General features: G+C 44.1%; 2 protein-coding genes across 3 annotated transcripts in view; one reads left to right on the top strand and one right to left on the bottom strand.

Moving 5' to 3' along the window:
* The window catches only part of ASTE1 (asteroid homolog 1), a 43,768-nt gene extending 38,314 nt beyond the window's left edge, over positions 1 to 5,454 (bottom strand). For both annotated transcript variants that reach the window (XM_044295750.1, XM_044295751.1), the window contains exon 1: positions 5,175 to 5,454. The gene's annotated coding sequence lies outside the window, so the exon portion shown is untranslated. The remainder of the gene's footprint in view (positions 1 to 5,174) is intronic.
* Positions 5,455 to 5,526: 72 nt separating this feature from the next.
* NEK11 (NIMA related kinase 11) overlaps positions 5,527 to 19,412 on the top strand; it is a 268,856-nt gene continuing 254,970 nt past the window's right edge. The window contains exon 1 of the mRNA XM_044294773.1: positions 5,527 to 5,633. The gene's annotated coding sequence lies outside the window, so the exon portion shown is untranslated. The remainder of the gene's footprint in view (positions 5,634 to 19,412) is intronic.

Genomic DNA, 19,412 nt, shown 5'->3' with positions numbered 1-19,412 from the left:
CAGTATAAAACACTTGGAAAACGTATTTAATGGCAGATCTTTAAGGTAGACTACCAGTGTGTGATTCCCTGTGACCCCTACTGACTGGCACTGCTATTCAGCCTTGATTACAGTACTTACATTGGATGAGCAGTATTGCCATATACTGTTGCACTAGTAATGCCGTGTCTGTAGTAAAAGGGTGTTGCCGTTTTTATTCTGGAGGTCATCACACTGATGACCTAAGGCTTGGCCACTACGGTTATCTTAACCGTATGGATGGTTTCTAGGCCCTACAGTATTCTTCTGTTTCCAATCACTGCTGTGTAGGAAACGTTAGTCTATCTTCCTGTCACAAAAATGGGGCAGATATTTAACCATTTAAAGAGGTTTTCTGATGTTTAACCCCTTAAGGACCGAGGACGTACCGGTACGCCCTATTTCCCGAGTCCTTAAGGACCGAGGACGTACCGGTACGTCCTGACTTAAAATCTGAATTCCGGCGCCGCGGGGGTTAATCGAAACGGGATTTCGGCTGAAATCATTCAGCCGGCATCCCGTAACAACGCAGGGGGGGGGGGGGGGTCATTGGACCCCCCGTATCGGCGATCGCAGAAAACCGCAGGTCAATTCAGACCTGCGGTTTTCTGCGTTTCCGGTCCATTCGGGTGTCCTGTGACCCGATGAACCGGAAAAAGACTGCGATCGGTGGCATAATTTTACACCACCAATCGCAGTCCGAGGATTTGAGGAGGCGGTGCTGGCCCTGGTGCTGAACGCCGCTGTCCAGGGTGCTGATTGGTGCAGGGGAGAGAGGCGCGAGATTCAAACTTCCTGCGCTCCTCTCTCCCCTCCTCTTCCTGTCCAGCACCCTGACCGTGCAGCATCGTCCAGCACCAGCTCCTGTGTCCCCTTAAATCGGCATCCATCACCCTCCTGCACCCATCGCCACCCAGGTAGGTTAGGGTCAGTGAGGGAGAGGCACCTTTAGGCAGGGATAGAAGGGAAAAGTTGAAAAAAAAAAAAAAAAAGCACATTTATTCCAAACTTTTTTGTTTCAACTTTCAGACACCAGACCCCCCCTGCCACTTGCCCCCCCCCCCCCCCCCGCATCCCCCCCACCACCAGCCAGCATTCCCTTGTTCAGGTCCCTTGCCGCCAGATCCACTTGCCGCCTCCCTGCCTACCCCCTCCAGGTACCTATCCCCAGGGGTGAGACCCGTGCACTTACCAGTGGAAACCTGTTGCTGGTCAGGTATAAGGACAAGAGGGATGTCCTTATGCTGTCCACAATCCACGGTAACAGCACCACCCCAGTCCCTGTGCGAGGTACCGCGGCAACGGTCCTCAAGCCCGATTGTATCGTCGACTACAATCGGTATATGGGAGGAGTTGATCTCTCTGATCAAGTCCTCACGCCATATAACGCCATGCGCAAAACCCGGGCATGGTACAAAAAAGTTGCGGTCTACTTGGTGCAGGTTGCCATGTACAACTCTTTTGTACTATCCCGAAGCGCTGGCAGCACAGGGACATTCCTCCAATTCTATGAGGCAGTCCTCAAGGACCTGATCTTTTCGGACCGGGAAAGAGCAGGCCGGAGTACCTCGGGAACTGGAGGCGCCCGGATCGTCCCTGGCCAACACTTTCCAGGTGTGGTCCCCCATACTGGAAAGAAGGGACGAACCCAAAAAAAGTGCAGAGTGTGTCACAAGAGGGGGATACGGAAGGACACCACAACTAAATGTGACACGTGCCCCGATCATCCGGGCCTCTGCATTATCGATTGCTTCAGGGAGTATCACACTTCCATGGAGTACTAATTTTTTATAATCCCCAACAGTTCACTAGAGAACATAAAACACTATGGCTCTCAGACTTTGGAGACACGAAAACAATTTTTCTTTCCCCAAAAAATATTAGTTTTAGTGCAGGCATCCTCAAACTGCGGCCCTCCAGATGTTGTAAAACTATAACTCCCAGCATGCCCAGACAACCTACAGCCATCATCAGGGCATGGTGGGAATTGTAGTTTTACAACATCTGGAGGGCCGCAGTTTTAGGATGCCTGCTTAGTGTCTCCAAAGTCTGAGAGCCATACATATTGGGCATCGTCGCGTGCGTAAAAGTCGTCGCTATAAAAATAACTTTTTACCAAACGCCTCGGATGAACGGTGTTAAAAATATAAAATAAAAACGGTGCCAAACACCTATTTTTGGGCAAAATTTAAATTTAAATCCATTTTGCCGGTAATAAAGCAAGGGTTAACAGCCAAACAAAACTAAACATTTATTGCCCCAATTCTGTAGTTTGCAGAAACACCCCATATGTGGTCGTAAATGGCTATATAGCCGCACGGCAGGGCATAGAACGAAGGGAACTCCATACGGTTTCTGGAAGGCAGATTTTGATGGACAGTTTTTTTTTTTTACACCATGTCCCATTAGAAGCCCCCCCTGATGTAGCCTAGACTAGAAACTCCAAAAAAGTGACCCCATCTAAGAAACTACACCCCTCAAGGTATTCAAAAGTTACTTTACAAACTATGTTAACCCTTTAGGTGTTCCACAAAACTAAATAGCGAATGTAGAAACAATTTTAGAATTACATTTTTTTGTTACATTGCCTCAAAAAAGAGTAATATAGAGCAACCAAAAATCTAATTTACCCCAAAAATTGTCCCAAAACAACAACCACCTTATCCCGTAGTTTCCTAGATGGGGTCACTTTTATGGAGTTTCTACTCTAGGGGGGCATCAGGGGGCTTGAAAGGGTACATGGTGTAAATAAACCAGTCCAGCAAAATCTGCCTTCCAAAAACCGTATGGCGTTCCCCTTCTTCTATGTCCTGCCGTTTAGCCAAACAGTAGTTTACGACCACATTTGGGGCAACCCATTTTGAGTGTTGTTTGGCAGTTAACCCTTGTTTTACTCCTGGAAAAAATTGATTATATTGGAAAATTTTCCAAAAAATAGAAATTTCTAAATTGTTTCTCCATCTGCCATTAACTCTTGTGGAACACCTAAAGGGTTAACAAAGTTTGTAAACCCAGTTTTGAATACCTTGAGGGGTGTACTTTCTTAGATGGAGTCACTTTTTTGAAATTTCTATTCTAGGGGTGCAACGGGGGGCTTCAAATGGGACATGGTATAAACAAAACCAGTCCTGCAGAATCTGCCTTCCAAAACCCATATGGTGTTCCCCTCCTTCTATGTGCTACCGTTCGGCCAAACAGTAGTTTACGACCACATATGGGGTGTTTTTGCAAACTACAGAATCAGGGCAACCCATTTTGAGTGTTGTTTGGCAGTTAACCCTTGTTTTACTCCTGGAAAAAATTGATTATATTGGAAAATTTTCCAAAAAATAGAAATTTCTAAATTGTTTCTCCATCTGCCATTAACTCTTGTGGAACACCTAAAGGGTTAACAAAGTTTGTAAACCCAGTTTTGAATACCTTGAGGGGTGTACTTTCTTAGATGGAGTCACTTTTTTGAAATTTCTATTCTAGGGGTGCAACAGGGGGCTTCAAATGGGACATGGTATAAACAAAACCAGTCCTGCAAAATCTGCCTTCCAAAACCCATATGGCGTTCCCCTCCTTCTATGTGCTACTGTTCGGCCAAACAGTAGTTTACGACCACATATGGGGTGTTTTTGCAAACTACAGAATCAGGGCAACCCATTTTGAGTGTTGTTTGGCAGTTAACCCTTGTTTTACTCCTGGAAAAAATTGATTATATTGGAAAAATTTCCAAAAAATAGGAATTTCAAAATTGTTTCTCCATATGCCATTAACTCTTGTGGAAGACCTAAAGGGTTAATAAAGTTTGAAAAAACAGTTTTGAATACCTTGAGGGGTGTAGTTTCTAGAATGGGGTCATTTTTGGGAGGTTTCTATTATCTAAGCCTCACAATATGACTTCAAACCTGAACTGGTCCATAAAAAGTGGGATTTTGAAGATTTCTCAAAAATTTCAAAATTTGCTTCTAAACTTCTAAGCCTTGTAACATCCCCAAAAAATAAAATATCATTCCCAAAATGCTACAAACATGAAGTAGACATATGGGGAATGTAAAGTCATCACAATTTTTTGGGGTATTACTATGTATTACAGAAGTAGAGAAACTAAAACTTTGAAATTTGCTAATTTTTCAAAATTTTTGGTAAAAAATGTATTTTTTTATGCAAAAAAATTAACTTTTTTGACCCAATTTTAGCAGTGTCATGAAGTACAATATGTGATGAAAAAACAATCTCAGAACGGCCTGGGTAAGTCGAAGCGTTTTAAAGTTATGAGCACTTAAAGTGACACTGGTCAGGTTTGCAAAAAATGGCCTGGTCCTGAAGGTGAAAATGAGCCTGGTCCTTAAAGGGTTAATACTGATGACCTACCCTCAACGTAGGCCAGCAGCATCTGATCAGTGAGGGTCAGACACAGGGACCCCCACTGATCAGCTGTTTGAAGAGGCTGTAGTGCTCCAGTAAATGCGCACCTATTTGCAGCATACCAAGCACAGCGTTCCCCACTGGCGCAGTGTGTGGACAACTGGCACTTGAAGCCGAAGCAGCTGTCCGCTCTCAGCTTAGCGGCATGTAAAGTGAACAACCACGTCAGAAACCTCGGACAACCTCATTAAGGGTCTATTCACATCACGGTTTTAAAAACGTATCTTTTTGGCCTCTGTCTTGCAGGAATACATCAGTGTACGGCGAAAATCAGTATGGAATAGTGCAGTAGACTGTTATTCCAGCCTGTAAAAAAATAAACTGATCCGTTTAACTGAGGCCATAATAGCTAATGAGAGATCAGTGTCAGACCATGAGAGGATCCTCTGGAACTCTGTATGGCATCGGTCACTAGCCTCCAGGAAGCCTGAGGCAGGGGGAGTGAATAAAATGACTGCCCTGCCTGTAATCTGGATGTGTGGGACTACAAGTCCCAGCTGCACACAAGATCTTTGCTTCCCCTTGCCCATTCTCTTGCATAGCCTAACTCATCCGGTCTTCAGGAGGGAGGGAAGATTCTGGGTACAGCCATGTCTCTTCACATCATCAACTCTTCTCAGCCACTGAGTTTAACCCCTTCTACTATAAACAGCACAGCTAGAGGCTGGTGGAAGGGTTAAATAATGCCAAATAATTCAGTGGGATGGGAGACAGAAAGTCCCTGCCATCAGTGGTGCACTTACCATGTACTGTGTTGGAGATCGGTGACCTTAAGGCGACATGATGCACTGTCAGATCAGGAAGAAGATATTATCACCAGGACGGGTCACAACATCTGGTATAGGGGGCAGGGGACGTGTGATCAGTCACAAAACAGAACGAAGCCTCACGCGACCTGTCCCAAGCCGTGCGACATCACGATCAGGACGGCCAATCGTGTAGTCCTTAGGTCAGCGTTCAGACTCCAGAAATAACCAGGGCCCCAAGCGACTGAGCGAGATCAGCCTCCATAGGAAACAGACGCCAGCGCGCAGCCTGATGACGTCATTACAAAAGGGCTCTATAGTGGCCTGTAGAAGCTTTGTGCTGACGTCAGGTTTCCATGGGTACTGAAGCGTAAACAAAGATCAGTGACAGCGAAGACAACACTGGATTCTCGTGCTGAAAATTGGCAAATCGGACGTGACCCCGAGGATTTATAGGTAAAGCAGCTTTGGAAATTGTTATATCGCGATAGTAGCAATAGACTAGTGGGCGAATAAAAATGTCCTTGGATTTTAGTAAGTGGGACTTGTAAAGAGGGGTTCCAGGACAGGAGAGAAGTGAGATGAATGGAGACATGGGGCAGAAATAGTTCTTATCTCCCTATATCAGACTTTTGGAGGGACAGTCCCCCTTTTTGACCCAAGTCCCTTAGTCCCTCTTATTGATCTGAGGTATAGATTTGCATTATTACATTCACAATATTGACCCAGAACATGTTTGTCTGTTTCCTCTCTGTATATTTGAGCCCATCGTGTAGATTACTTGATGCAGTTGGGATTTTAGAAATTTCTATATTCAGATAATTTTTGTGCTATTTTGTAAAAGCAAACTATTGAAGGTACAGATATGCAAGAAAAATTGATCTTTCACATAATGAGCCATAAGTGTCCCTCTTTGGCCGTCCAAAAAGTTGGGAAGTATGTGCTTTGTACAGGAACAGTCCTGATATGTCTTATGTCGTGATATGTCATATAGCAAAATCCAAACATATGAACTGTTATCAATGCAATATTAAAATTACTGAGATAATATAGAACAGCACAGGACAGTGCAGACAGGGGTGCTGGAGATCAGGGGGAACAACCATTCTGATCTAAGTGCCACATGCACTGGTCAGGTACGGGTGGATAATATTCTGTATGTGTCGTGACGCCAATTGCAGCGTGCGCAGGTCTCTATAGTTTTGTGGTAGTTGTGTCACGGTGTCTCCCACCTGGGTACGACCAGACTCATGGCTCCTGGCTCACTTGCAAAAAATTTGAGTGTAGTGATAGTAGGAGTAATAGAGAAACTCGGCAGAATAAATGATGTCCAGACCTTTAGATGAAGTTCAAACGTTAGTATATAGCAGTATAGATAATGATTAGAGACCACCTGAGTCAAACAGAAATATAGAGTAAGTGATCAATTATTAAAACTTAACTTTTAATATGATAAGCATAGAAAATTGGCCCCACGATAATTAGATAACAATAAATACAAAAAAGGAAGCAATGCGGAGATTCACCACACAGGTAATAATGGTACTACACAACCAGAACACATTAAGAGAACAGGAGGTGCTCGGCAGCACCAAAAAAGGTAACCAGGTGGTCCTACCGCTCCGATGAGATGCTCATTGATACAACGGATGCCTAGCCGGTGTTAAAGGATGTACACACACTGTCGCTGGAGGCAGTTGTAAAGCACAGGGTAAAGCATGCTAGGTTAGCTGGCCCTAGTAATGCCCAAGGGACCTACAATGGCCTAAGGCTACTTTCACACTAGCGTTTGAATCCGGCGTTCAATTCCGACACCGGAACTGCCTGTCGGATCCGGAAAAACATGTGAAAACTGATTACATTTGAATCCTGATCAGGCTTTCGATCACAATGGAAAAATGCACTGGAAAAACGGATCCGCCGTTTATGGACTTTAACTTTTTTTTCCTATTTTTCGGGTTTAACATGCAAAAGCCGGATCCGTTTTGACTGAACACACGGCGCCGGATCCGGCGTTAATGCAAGTCAATGGGAAAAAGGCCTGATCCGGCGTTCAGTCAAAGTGTTCAGGATTTTTGGCCGGAGGTAAAAATACAACATGCTACAGTTTTCTGAAAAGCCTGATCAGTCAAAAAGACTGAACAGAAGACATCCTGATGCATCCTGAGGGACGGACTCTCCATTCAGAATGTATTAGGATAAAACTGATCAGTTCTTTTCCGGATTTGAGCCCCTAGGACGGAACTCAGCGCCGGAAAAGAAAAACGCTAGTGTGAAAGTACCCTAAGTGACCTGACCACGGATCCCCTTGACCAGTCACAAGCAGGAACCTAACCCTGGAATTTGTGCGCCCTAGAAAGCCCTCTCCTGCCTAATCCCTACACGTATGTTTCGCTAAAAGGATGAGTATAAAGCTCATCAGGGGAAACACGGGAGCTTGGGCTAATAAGCTGTACAGGGTACACTGACAAGGATATCAGACGTGTGCCCTGCACAGAGGCAAAGTGTGTCCACGATCCTGATATGGGTACAAGTGGACAGACTGACTATAGGATGGTAGGGGGACTCCTGATGCTGAGCCCCTCGTTGCTTTACTTGAAATAACTTGCATCCAAGCAGTATACAGCTTTGGTCTCTTGGTCCCAGCAGGTTTTGGCAATGATTGGCAGGAATGAGTACTTCTGCTTTAAATGTGACTTTTGCTGTATGGGGACAGACTAGCTGAGGAGGAATTGTCTTCTCCTAGGCACTGGACTTATCTCACAGATGGATTCTTAGGGGATGCTTTCTTCCTGGAACTTTGGAGTTTGTCTGTAGTTTCTGCATCTTCATCCAGCAGAGCTGAGGGTACTCAGATTGGGTATATGGCCAAGTCTCAGCCGAGACTAGATCCTTGGTGTATTCCCTATGCAGGGGAACTCCACACACACACACCCTACCCCTAGCAGGGGTTGGGCTACACTCTCTCTAACTTCCTGCTCCACCCATACTGCAGGATGTGGGTCCAGCCCACCTCTCCAGATAGGGGAGCTAAGCTAGAATAATCCATTCCAGCTCAGATACACTAAACTGTAACTGGTACCTGCCAATGGGTTGCTGCCACCTACTGGTAACCAGGCTAATTACATGAACAATTGCTTTTAACATGGTTTTGTATGCACATTTGTGGAGGACATAATGTAAATTATATCTTATGACAGTATAAAGGCTCTTAAGAGATAGTAGCGGGGTAGAGGTGTGTAGTAACACAACTCTGGGGTGTTACATCCCCCCCTTACTTTGAGTCAGTCCGTCCTCGGCTTGTGCTTAGGATAAGAGGATTAAGCTCTGGGGTACCCAATTAAATACAAAGTGCTGCATGTAGTACATATAAATACATACAAAGACAAACATATAATGGCTGCCCTAAGGTTCCTGCCCGCATGAGTAGGGTGTCTTATTAACGGTTGCCCTCTCGGTGTAACCAGTGAACCAGCGGTCTGCACTAAGCAATCATTACTGACTGACTTTGAAGTGTTCTGAGCGCTGAACACCAAAGAAAGCATGGGGTGTCTTTACTCCCACCATTGTGTAATGAAATGCCCGCAAATGGAAGGGTGGCTTTATCCTGTATTCCCTTCTCTGCACCAAAGTTGAAAATTAAGGCTCATAGCAAGATCACCATGGAGACTATGGGTAGCTAAATGGCTCTAAGGTGGAGGCGCCATACCTTAGGCAAAGGCACAGAAGGGGGAGGGATCTGCTTCTCCAAACGCTTCTGGCAATGTCACAGGAGGAGGGTATAATAATCCCATGAAACTCCTGGAAGACATACCAGGATGGGGGTTTAGTAGTCTCATTGCCAATCCTGGCACATATAACAAACAGGAAGTAGGGGTATATGGCACCCCTAGCCGTTTCCAAAGCATCTGGGTTACCTTTGTAGTTGCTGGACCTGCATGAGACTTACCTCTTGGTTCAACCCAGGTATCTAAGTTATGACGTCAGGTGTAGGTCATTAGTATTGGCGTCAGCAGAGGCAGTCCGTATAAAGAGAACAGAGCTGTAAAGCAAAGTGACACAAAAGAAAGGTGCTACTGATCTGGCTAAGTGCAAAAGTTAAGTGCAATTTCAAAAAAGTGCATAAATTTACATTCCAGAGCCTGGAGAAGAATACACACAATGGGCATAAGTGCTTGAACGTTGCTTAACCTGTAAATATGGAAGTAAAATTAGTGCAAAAACATTATGCAAATATCAGTGCAATCAATATCACCATTATATGCTCAAACATGACTTGAGTCCTTTTTCTTGAAGTGCTTTAAAGTTGGAATCCTCTGGAAATAAACAAAAGTCACTTGTAACCCACGGGAAGCAATAGAGTTAAGGGTCCATTCACACGTCTGCAAAATAGGTCCGCATCCGTTCCGCAATTTTGGGATTGCGGATCCGCACTTCCGCATCCGTGCTTCCGTTTCCACAAAAAAATAGAACATGTCCTATTCTTGTCCGCAATTGCGGACAAGATTAGGCGTTTTCTATTATAGTGCCGGCGATGTGCGGTCCGCAAATTTCGGAATGCACATTGCAAGTGTCCGTGTTTTTCGGATCCGCAAAACACTTAGGGACGTGTGAATGGACCCTTATTGTAATCCATACGTGATGATTTGTAATCCAATAGGAGGTATATTTGTAATACAAGAAATAGTTTGAAATGTTATATAAAAACACATGTGAAATAGCAGCAAAAGTGAGAACCATAGTCCCAAGAGGCTCTCAAATAACCTGAGAAAAGGGGATAACAGAAAAAAAATGCGCAAACGTTGGCGCAAACTGGGATGTAGACAGTTGCTGAAGTGAAGGGGGAGTCCTAACAAACCATGTCCATCCTGGTGAAGAACAAACAAGGGCAACACACACAGAACAAATGTCTAACAGATCTTCACCCATCAAGTGCAGTCCATGTTGTGGCTCCCATAAGTTTTTGTATTGCAGTGAAGAAGGCATATAGAGAAGGACTTGCAGGTCCTCCTCACTGCTGGAGCTGCTAAAGCTCATAAGGGAGCGCTCCTGCCTCTGATAGCTAAGCTTTGCGGCTGTTGTGGTGCGCCACTGCCCTCTAGTGGTATCTCTTTTTAGGTTGGCTGAGCAGTCAGCGTAGAGAAAGCTGCGGTAACCTGCTGCAAGACAGAACCCCTTGCCGGTGCAGAGACAGGCAAAACCTCTGGCTGAAGGGGTTCTGGTAGGCAATCCAGGAGCCTGTGGAATTTTCCAGAGTAGGACATAGGGTTGTACCGTGGGATTGACTGTCAACACGGAGTTGTTAATTTGAGCCACCCGTAGTGTTGGAGGTGCAGACAGGTCAGGGATAAGGGGCTCTGGCTCAGGTTGGGCTCGTTCTCTGAATTTCAGCTGGCCATCAGGGCATGCTTGCAGGCATTGGACTCTACCCGCAGCATGACAGGTAATTTCGAGGGGGACCTCAGGATTGAGGTGACTCGACCTGGGTTCGGTCTTTCTGGGCGGCGGAGTGGAAACTCCAGCCACCTCCGCCGCACCAGCCAGCATGCGGAGCAGGGCCTCCTTGGGCCTAGACGAGTTATTGGGTACCACCGGGCACGGTGCAGGGGCAGCTATGGGTTGGACTGGGGCCTCAGGGAGCGAGGTGGCTACGACCTGTTGTTGCGGCCGGATGGCCGGTTCCGGTGCCTCCTGCCGGTGCGTGGGGACCTATGCGATGGGCGACATGATCGCGGCAGTCTCTGAAGCTGCAGTGGACTCTGCGGGGGTCGCGTCTTGCTTCTTGGCCGAGACGTCGGTCGCGGGGGTCGATTACGCCATCCGTGATGTAGGCGCCTCCGGGATCTGGACCGCTTGTCTGACAGCTGCTTCCATGGGAGTGGGCTTGAGTGCGGTGGCCATCTTGGTCTCAGGAGTGGCGGCTGTCTCGCTGTCCAAGGAGGAATCCACAGCCTCTGGAATCCTGGCAAACACTGAGGGGCCGCTCCTTTTCACCAGTTGGGAGACCCGGACCTCCGGTGGGTAATTTTCATACACCGATTTGCCTGCAATAGTCATCTGGTCCTATATTTGGCTTGGGGAGCACCATCTTCCTTTGCTCCTCGGTCATGGTGGATGCAGGAAGTGAAGGTGGAGCCTGAGAGGAGGAGTCTTCACTCTCTTGGCTCACATTGCAAAGTTCTTGGTGGGAAGGATTTAGGTTTCCCTCTTCTAGGAGGGCGTAGTCAGCATTCTCGCACTCCTGAGAGGACGTTTCTGTCTTTTCCCACTTCTGAGGGTCATGAAGAAGCTGCGCCATTACAGAAATATGTCGAATTAACCCTTGGCTTGCTGGCGCGCACTGTTTAGCGCTTTCTTGCACCGCAATAAAAGCAATAAAGTCAATTTTAGGGTCTTGACACAGTTCTTAGGCCTTGTAATAGTGTTATAATATACAAATCCACGGCACACTCAACTATTGTTTGATTCGAAAAGGAATATCGTATTTTTATTGTATCCAGCACCAACAATATTTAGTTTCAAAGAAAACTGATAAAGCAGGGCCAACGTTTCGGTCCTAACCGGACCTTGGTCACGGCCTGTGGGCAATACAGAGAAATATATAGATACCATCACTAGGTTGCTGGAGTACAGTCATCAAATATTAAATGATAATCAGGAAAGGAAAAGGAAAAAATCACAGTAAAGGATCCACATAATAAAAAATAGAGAACATCATAACCCAATCAGCTGGGTGTGTATATATGTTGGTGGGGAAAACAGGAGAGACCAGGGCGAGGGCGGGCCATGAAATCAAAATCAGCTTAAAGCAATAAAAAGTATCGTTATGGATACTAAAAAAATTGGATACTAAAAAAATTATTAAATTATTGGTGACACCAGGGTCAAAAAGTCCTATCAATATAGGTAGCTATGTATGTAGCATAAATATAATCAAAGGATGCGAAAAATAAGGGTCATACATGACTAGCTATCAGCCGTGAAGCTCAAGTAATCCACCACCAAAATATATATATGTGAACTCGATCATAGGTACAAATTGGAGCTTCTAATACATATCTAATCAGAGGAGCAAAGTAATATAATAAAGGAGTTTGCATACATAAGGCATTCAGATTGCAGTCCAAGATCAAAAATAGAAACTATAGTCAACTATCTTACCGATGTGGTTCAGAAGCTGTGTGTAATCGTTGGTGGTATGGTCTGAAATGACAATGTGGTGCTCATTTATAGTGAGCTACACATGGAGAGCGGCGTCTGACATCATCGCGGCGCGTCATCAGATCGCGTCGCGTGTATGTGGAACGCAGTGCGCATAGGTGATGAGTCATCACGGTAGGCTAACACATGGAATGCGGCGTCCGACATCATAGTGCCGCGTCATCAGATCGCGGCGCATATGTGTGGAACGCATTGCGCATAGGTGATGAGTCATCACTAGGCAACTGATGTGGTTTAGACGCGCAAATCAACAAGTGACGCATGCGTGAAGATGGGTAGTAATCTCGTCCAAGGGGATTCACACAGCTCCAAGACACCGGACAGTACAGTAAAAGACGGCAGATTAATATATAGAGTAACAGCATATACAACACAATGAATATTATCCTTAGAGGTAGAAGAACTTTGACAGTAATTTAAGTATAGATATGATCAAAATTGGCAGATAATCGGGTTGTTTATTCTCCATAAGGTCAATAATTTTTCATCTTGTATCTTGGGGTATTATGTTATGTATCATCATCAAATTGAATTCCGGATCACAATTCTTCTAGATCACTATAGATGTCTGAATTAGTTACAGAAATAGGTTAGTATAAATTAGTATAAGAGGATATAAAGATAATATGAGAATGAGGGTGATATATATATGTAAAATAGACTTAAGTATTTGTTATTGGATAATAGACTCAATACAGTCTATACTATCAGTCACCCTCATTGTCATTATCTAATATCTGTCAACATCCAAAACAAATGAAATTAGGAATATTAGAACAACATATATTTACGTTTATAGGCCTACCTATACCTAAGTATCAGCGCGTCTGAAGAAAGAGACAGGAGATAAAACGAGAAAAATATATAGTTAGAAAGACAATTATGATCAAGCACTGCATACAAATGAATATAACAATACAAATGTTTTAAATTAATAGATCAAACTCACGATTTAGTCCATAGGGTGTGACAGTTTTTAGTTCGTAAATCCAGAAGGACTCTCGTTGCCGCAATAGCAGTTTGCGAAATGTCCATATGTATTTTGCTCTTGCCATTGCCATCTGTATACGCGGTGTAACTGATAGTCTTCTGTATCGCGGATGTATTTGGACCTTTTAGTTTGTTCTATATATTTACGATGTTCGTCCAAGGTTTTTTCAATTTGATTTTTGAGGTCAATGAGATCTTGAGGGGAAATGGTAGCTGAAAGCTGTGTATCAATAGCCGCAATTTTATCTTTTGATTCAAGAATAGATTTTTGTAAGTAGTCTATGCTGAGGACAATAATGTCCATCGAGCATTTGTTGAGTATTGTTTCAAATTTTTCGCAGTAATCCTTGTTATTTGGAAAAAGGTTCGGTCTAAGATGAACTCTTAGTCCGCGTGGTATTAAGGCATTCTTGTAGTATTCGGCTAGAGTAGCACAGTGAAGCTCAGAGCCAATAAGTTTCTTATGTTCCCTTTCTAGGTCTCTGGTTTTGACCTCGCTATGCGAGATATGTAAGAAGTCACTAGAGGCTGTCACTTTAGAGACTGTCCGGTGTCTTGGAGCTGTGTGTATCCCCTTGGACGAGATTACTACCCATCTTCACGCATGCGTCACTTGTTGATTTGCGCGTCTAAACCACATCAGTTGCCTAGTGATGACTCATCACCTATGCGCAATGCGTTCCACACATATGCGCCGCGATCTGATGACGCGGCACTATGATGTCGGACGCCGCATTCCATGTGTTAGCCTACCGTGATGACTCATCACCTATGCGCACTGCGTTCCACATACACGCGACGCGATCTGATGACGCGCCGCGATGATGTCAGACGCCGCTCTCCATGTGTAGCTCACTATAAATGAGCACCACATTGTCATTTCAGACCATACCACCAACGATTACACACAGCTTCTGAACCACATCGGTAAGATAGTTGACTATAGTTTCTATTTTTGATCTTGGACTGCAATCTGAATGCCTTATGTATGCAAACTCCTTTATTATATTACTTTGCTCCTCTGATTAGATATGTATTAGAAGCTCCAATTTGTACCTATGATCGAGTTCACATATATATATTTTGGTGGTGGATTACTTGAGCTTCACGGCTGATAGCTAGTCATGTATGACCCTTATTTTTCGCATCCTTTGATTATATTTATGCTACATACATAGCTACCTATATTGATAGGACTTTTTGACCCTGGTGTCACCAATAATTTAATAATTTTTTTAGTATCCAATTTTTTTAGTATCCATAACGATACTTTTTATTGCTTTAAGCTGATTTTGATTTCATGGCCCGCCCTCGCCCTGGTCTCTCCTGTTTTCCCCACCAACATATATACACACCCAGCTGATTGGGTTATGATGTTCTCTATTTTTTATTATGTGGATCCTTTACTGTGATTTTTTCCTTTTCCTTTCCTGATTATCATTTAATATTTGATGACTGTACTCCAGCAACCTAGTGATGGTATCTATATATTTCTCTGTATTGCCCACAGGCCGTGACCAAGGTCCGGTTAGGACCGAAACGTTGGCCCTGCTTTATCAGTTTTCTTTGAAACTAAATATTGTTGGTGCTGGATACAATAAAAATACGATATTCCTTTTCGAATCAAACAATAGTTGAGTGTGCCGTGGATTTGTATATTATATATTAGTGGCGATACCAGCCTCTCCGCTGAGCACCTCCATTTTGGGATCTATTCCCTTACAAAACGGAGTGCCATTCCAATCCTTTTTGTAATAGTGTTAGACACACAATTTGATCTTGTTCGTGATGCCACTATAATGCAGTGGCCAGGTATGGGTGGATAATATTCTGTATTTGTTGTGACGCCAATTGCAGCGTGCGCAGTGTACTATCCCAGGGCCCTTCTAAGGTGTTATAATGCATATCCCAGATTAGGAATGCCAGAGTGGTGTAATGGCCTATAAGGTCTCTATAGTTTTGTAGTAGTTGTGTCATGGTGTCTCCTACCTGGGTACGGCCGGACTCATGGCTCCTGGCTCACTTGCAAAAAATTTGAGTGTAGTGATAGTAGGAGTAATAGAGAAACTCGGCAGAATAAATGATGTCCAGACCTTTAGATGAAGGTCAAACGTTGCTTTACTTGAAATAACTTGCATCCAAGCAGTATACAGCTTTGGTCTCTTTTCCCTAGCAGGTTTTGGCAATGATTGGCAGGAATGAGTATGTCTGCTTTAAATGTGACTTCTGCTGTGTGAGGACTGACTAGCTGAGGAGGAATAGGCTTCTCCTAGGCACTGGACTTATCTCACAGATGGATTTTTAGGGGATGCTTTCTTACTGGAACCCTGGAGTTTGTCTGTAGTTTCTGTGTCTTCATCCAGCATAGCTGAGAGTGCTCAGACTGGGTATATGGCCAAGTCTCAGCTGAGACTAGATCCTTGCTGTCTTCCCTATGCAGGGGAATTCCACAAACACACACACACACACACTACTCCTAGCAGGGGTTGGGCTACGCTCTCTCTAACTTCCTTCTCCACCCATACTGCAGGATGTGGGTCCAGCCCACCTCTCCACAGAGGGGGAGCTAAGCTGGAATAATCCATTCCAACTCAGATACACTAAACTGTAACTGGTACCTGCCAATGGGTTGCTGCCACCTACTGGTAACCAGGTTACTTACATAAACAATTGCTTTTCACATGGTTTTGTATGCACTTTTGTGGAGGACATAATGTAAATTATATCTGATGACAGTATAAAGGATCTTAGGAGATAGTAACGGGGTAGAGGAGTGTAGTAACACAACTCTGGGGTGTTACACATATGTCCTGACGACCACAATAAACTTAAAGGGACATCATCTTCTGAGCCATTTATATGTGCTATAAAGGTCTGAAAGGCACAGCTTCCTCCTCCAGGACTCCCACCAGTCCTCAGAATGGGGGTTCTCTTCTTCCCTAATGACTATTCCAGAGAGGAGAAAACCTTGCATTCATGTGGCCCTTTTCATTATAGATTATGGCCGTTGTGGCTGCAGTCTTGCATTTCACAACTCCCATAAACTACAGTGGAGAGAACCACATCCATAGATGACCACCTCTAACTCATATTCTCCTTTTCTAGAAACAGGAACATGGAACAGTGATCCTATTCTCCTGACATATGGGGGGACCAGAGATAGCTAAATAGTGGACCATTAGTATTTGCTCATCCCTGTTCCTGAGCGTGTGCCGATCCTTATCTGTCTGAAATGGAAACTACATGTGAGCAACCACACAGAGACAAGCACTGCTGTGTCCACATGGCTGGGGGCCACACAGAATGGCATCACTGGTCACATGTGGCCCCGATGTGGCAGATTGTGCACCCCTGGTATAGATAACCCATGAACCCCTCTGCATTGCCCTACAAGTAGATAGTACATTTAGAAGGATGAAATGGTAGGTGTGGTGTCATTTTAGTATTAAGACAAATCAGATCTTTTTAACAGATAGAACGCAGTTCGGATTGTGTTTGGGTTTTTGTCCAGCCACATGGGACCATAATGATAGTAATGTCCATAATATGATGGCAATGTCATGTAAAAGGTCTCATGCACAATGGAGAACTCATGTAATGTGTGAGATCCCCTTAAAAAAGAGAGACATTCCTGCACCTGAGTAGACCTCTTGAGCCTCTGGGCGTCACAACAGCTGCTGAGACATGAGTAGGGGCACTAGGTCATCCCATAATGGTTTAGAACATAGACCCTTTGTTCCAGTAATTGATGAGGATCACCATGAATCCTCCAGATGAGACATTCTTATATATCTTTATGAGCTGATACTAGGTCCTAATGCACATGGAGTCCCCACAGGTGTATTACAGTAGTGTGGGAGTTTAGAGGGCACAATGTTTTTATGGAGCAGTAAATATATTAATGTTACTGCAGTTGGTGGTGTAACTGGTATATGTGCAGATGTGGGAAGATATAGGTGGATAGAAGGTGGAATCGGTGACCAGGCCTGTTTGGTAGTAATAAATAATGTCTCTCTTTGCTGAATAGATGATGGGAGTTGCAGGACATAGAGAAGCAATAGACACACTTCCAAGAGTAGGCTTTTCCCAATAGCTGTGTGTAGGCAGCAGCAATTATGGTAGTAGTCCTCCCTGAGTCTCACTCGAAGTACATTTTTCAATCTTCTCAAATAACCACCAATGTTCAATTCCATTCTCATTAACCCTTTCTGCAATGCCCCAGTCTGCGGGGTGCAGATGTTAGATCAGAGTATAATGGGTACCGAAGCAATATACCCTCTCCAAAAGCAATAAAGTATTTTTCCATAAACAAGTGAATATCTTACTGTCTTTCCAGTTTGGCCTTGAAATGATTCTCTACTTTCTGTGAACATCCGTTCTCTTTCTCTCAGGGGTGGTCTTTCTATGGCAGTTTTTCAGTCTTAGGAATGGTGTTTTCCTAGTTGTAGCTTCTCTTTGAGCCTACTTTTGAGGAGCTCACAAATGCCTGTCTTGTCTCTAGCTTTGCTGACTAGACACTCTAACTAGGAGGTGGTACCAGCCCATCGCCCTAGCAACTGTACTAAGACTGCATGAGCTACAGCCAGGTCCATAAATATTGGGGCATCAACACAATTCTAGCATTTTTGGTTCTATACACCACCACAATGGATTTGAAATGAAACGAACAAGATGTGCTTTAATTGCAGACCGTCAGATTTAATTTGAGGGTATTTACATCCAAATCAGGTGAATCGTGTAGCAATTACAACAGTTTGCATATGTGCCTCCCACTTGTTAAGGGACCAAAAGTAATGGGACATAATAATAATCATAAAGTAAACTTTCACTTTTTAATACTTGGTTGCAAATCCTTTATAGTCAATTACAGCCTGAAGTCTGGAACGCATAGACTTCACCAGACGCTGGGTTTCATCCCTAGTGATGCTCTGCCAGGCCTCTACTGCAACTGTCTTCAGTTCCTGCTTGTTCTTGGGGCATTTTCCCTTTAGTTATGTCTTCAGCAAGTGAAATGCATGCTCAATCGGATTCAGGTCAGGTGATTGACTTGGCCATTGCATAGCATTCTACTTCTTTCCCTTAAAAAACTCTTTGGTTGCTTTTGTAGTATGCTTTGGGTCATTGTCCATCTGCACTGTGAAGCGCCGTCCAATGAGTTCTGAAGCATTTGGCTGAATATGAGCAGATATTGACCAAAAAACTTCAGAATTCATCCTGCTGCTTTTGTCAGCAGTCACATCATTAATAAATACAAGAGAACCAGTTCCATTGGCAGCCATACATGCCCACGCCATGACACTACCACCACCATGCTTCACTGATGAGGTGGTATGCTTAAGATCATGAGCAGTTCCTTTCCTTCTCCATACTCTTTTCTTCTCATCACTCTGGTGCAAGTTGATCTTGGTCTCATCTGTCTATAGGATGTTGTTCCAGAACTGTGAAGGCTTTTTTAGATGTCTTTTGGAAAACTCTAATCTGGCCTTCCTGTTTTTGAGGCTCACCAATGGTTTACATCTTGTGGTGAACCCTCTGTATTCACTCTGGTGAAGTCTTCTCTTGATTGTTGACTTTGACACACATACACCTACCTCCTGGAGAGTGTTCTTGATCTGGCCAACTGTTGTGAAGGGTGTTTTCTTCACCAGGGAAAGAATTCTTCGGTCATCCATCGCAGTTGTTTTCTGTGGTCTTCTGGGTCTTTTGGTGTTGCTGAGCTCACCGGTGCTTTCCTTCTTTTTAAGAATGTTCCAAACAGTTCTTTTGGCCACGCCTTCTCTCTGATGTTTTTTTTTAATGATGGCTTGCTTCACTGATAGTGACAGCTCTTTGGATCTCATCTTGAGAGTTGACAGCAACAGATTCCAAATGCAAATAGCACACTTGAAATGAACTCTGGACCTTTTATCTGCTCATTGTAATTGGGATAATGAGGAAAAAACACACACCTGGCCATGGAGCAGCTGTGAAGCCAATTGTCCCATTACTTTTGATCCCTTAACAAGTAGGAGGCACATATGCAAA

The sequence above is a fragment of the Bufo gargarizans genome, chromosome 5, assembly GCF_014858855.1.
Source record: "Bufo gargarizans isolate SCDJY-AF-19 chromosome 5, ASM1485885v1, whole genome shotgun sequence".
Taxonomy (NCBI): Eukaryota; Metazoa; Chordata; class Amphibia; order Anura; family Bufonidae; genus Bufo; species Bufo gargarizans.
Note: the sequence above shows the minus strand (reverse complement) of the source record. Positions and strands in the feature narration are given on the sequence as shown.